The sequence below is a fragment of the Gracilinanus agilis genome, chromosome 2 (assembly GCF_016433145.1).
Source record: "Gracilinanus agilis isolate LMUSP501 chromosome 2, AgileGrace, whole genome shotgun sequence".
In the NCBI taxonomy this organism is placed as follows: domain Eukaryota; kingdom Metazoa; phylum Chordata; class Mammalia; order Didelphimorphia; family Didelphidae; genus Gracilinanus; species Gracilinanus agilis.
In genome coordinates, this window is record NC_058131.1 from 498,947,334 (window position 1) to 498,949,427 (window position 2,094).

At 37.3% G+C, this 2,094-nt stretch overlaps 1 non-coding gene across 1 annotated transcript; it reads right to left on the reverse strand.

Moving 5' to 3' along the window:
- Positions 1–1,424: 1,424 nt before the first annotated feature.
- Positions 1,425–1,531, reverse strand: LOC123238373. Its single transcript, XR_006505566.1, has one exon. It is a non-coding gene; the product is annotated as a U6 spliceosomal RNA (small nuclear RNA).
- Between the last annotated feature and the right edge of the window lie 563 nt (positions 1,532–2,094).

A 2,094-nucleotide genomic window follows, 5' to 3' on the forward strand; every position in this document is an offset into this window, starting at 1 on the left:
AAAGAAATTATATTGACATTAAAAATGATTTTTCCACAAGTGATCACAAAAGCTTACTGTCATCTTAAAAATAACTATGTAACTTGGTTCCTAAGACCCTGACCTGGGATTGCACCTCTCAGTTCTTTACCAGATCAATAAAGAAGTCTATTTGTGCCTGGGAAAAAGAAGGAAAAATGAACCTGTCATTCTAAGCTAGTCTCCTTTGATATTTTAGTGCTTGCTGCCATCAGAGTCATTTCAAGAATCTGACAGGAAGGAGTCTTATTTTTTTTTAATTTAAAATGTCATTGTGACCAAAGAGATTCCTCTTTATTATACCTATAAATCATTCATGCCCTCTTCATGACAAAAGGAAAATATACATTTTTCTAATTTTTATTTTATTATGCTAAAAATACCTTTCCTTCCTCACAAAGTAGGAAATGAGAATAATATTTTATGTTAATAGGAATAAAATGTTCAAAATGTACGTGCTATATAAAGTTCTTATAAAATAATTTAGGGCAACTGTTTTTTTTAAACCAACAAAGGAAATGAAACACAAAAAGCCACATTAAAATAACATTGACAATTTTTGCTTTAACTAGGAACCTGAGAGGGGAGGATTACACTTGAGTAGAATGGACCTATAGGAAGTTCTGTAGTCAATGGAGCTAATAGCATCAAGGGGCTGACTGAATGACTTCCTCTAGGATTCATCAAACTTCCCTATTCTTTCTCTCCGCCAATAGTCCCAGGGAGGCATTTCCAGGGTGCATATCCTCTGCAGCTTGATATAAATGCCATCTGGACTGAGCTACCACTACTCCTAGCCTACAGCCTGTGAAGGAAGCACAGTCTCTATTCCTATAGGACTCCCAGGTCTGCCCAATGGCCGTGGGTAGGGATTGGCTTAGCCACAGAGGAGTCTTACCTTTCTCAGAAAATCCCCTCTAGCAGTGAACACAAAAGCTCTATAGCAATAAGAAATTGATAAGGTGGAAAGAGAACTGGATTTGGAGTCAGAAGACCCAGATGCTATCCTAACTCTACCATTTATACCATATGTGTAACCTTGGGCAAGTTAATTTACTTATTGGGACCACAATTTTCTCATCTATAAAATGAGAGTATGGGCTAGAAGCTCTCTAAGGTGCTTTCTAGTTCCAAATTTCTAGGATTGTACAGTTCTAAAGCACTTTGCACAAAATATTTCATTTGATGCTAACAACCACTCTGTGAAGTAATTATCATTCTCCATTTTTACAGTTGGAATGCAATGGGACAGCTGAGACACCTAAGTGGTATAATACAGTGATGTCAAACTTAAATAGAAACTGATCCCTGAAGGCTTCGTACTGACTTAAAAAGCCATAATTACCTAGGTTGAGTTATATTTTTTTATTTTGCTAATGTTTCCCAATTATACTTTTTTAAATTTTTAACATGTTGATTACTTCATGAATTTGTGTGTCTTCCCAGTTCAGGGGCCATGCTAGTCTTGTCTATATCATTCCAACTTTAATATATGTGCTGCCAAAGCAGGCACTCCCAATCATATTTTAATCTGATTCTTTGTGGCAGAGCTTAACACCTCTGGGTAATGAATGAAGAGAAAGGCAGATTTGTATGAGGAATCCTGCCTCAAATACACCTACTAGCTGTCTAACCTTGGGAAAATCATTGAACATCTTTGAGCCTTGATTTCCTCATCTGTAAAAGGGAGAATGATAGTGGCAACTACTTCAGGAATTGTTGAATGGATTAAATAAGACAATATGTGTAAAGCCCTTTACAAACCTTAACATGCCATACAGATGTTAACTCTCATTATTAAAATTATTAAACATTTATTATGTGTTGAGCACTGGGAATACAAATTGACTCACATTCTAATTAGAGGAGACAACACATATAGTGTTGAAATGAGAAAAAGAGAGGGAGGGAGGGAAGGAGTGAGGAAGAAAGGAAGGAAGGAAGGGAGGGAGGAAGGAAGGGAGGCAGGAAGGGAGGGAGGGAAGAAGGAAGGAAAGAAGGAAGGAAGGAAGGAAGGAAGGAAGGAAGGAAGGAAGGAAGGAAGGAAGGAAGGAAGGAAGGAAGGAAGGAAGGAAG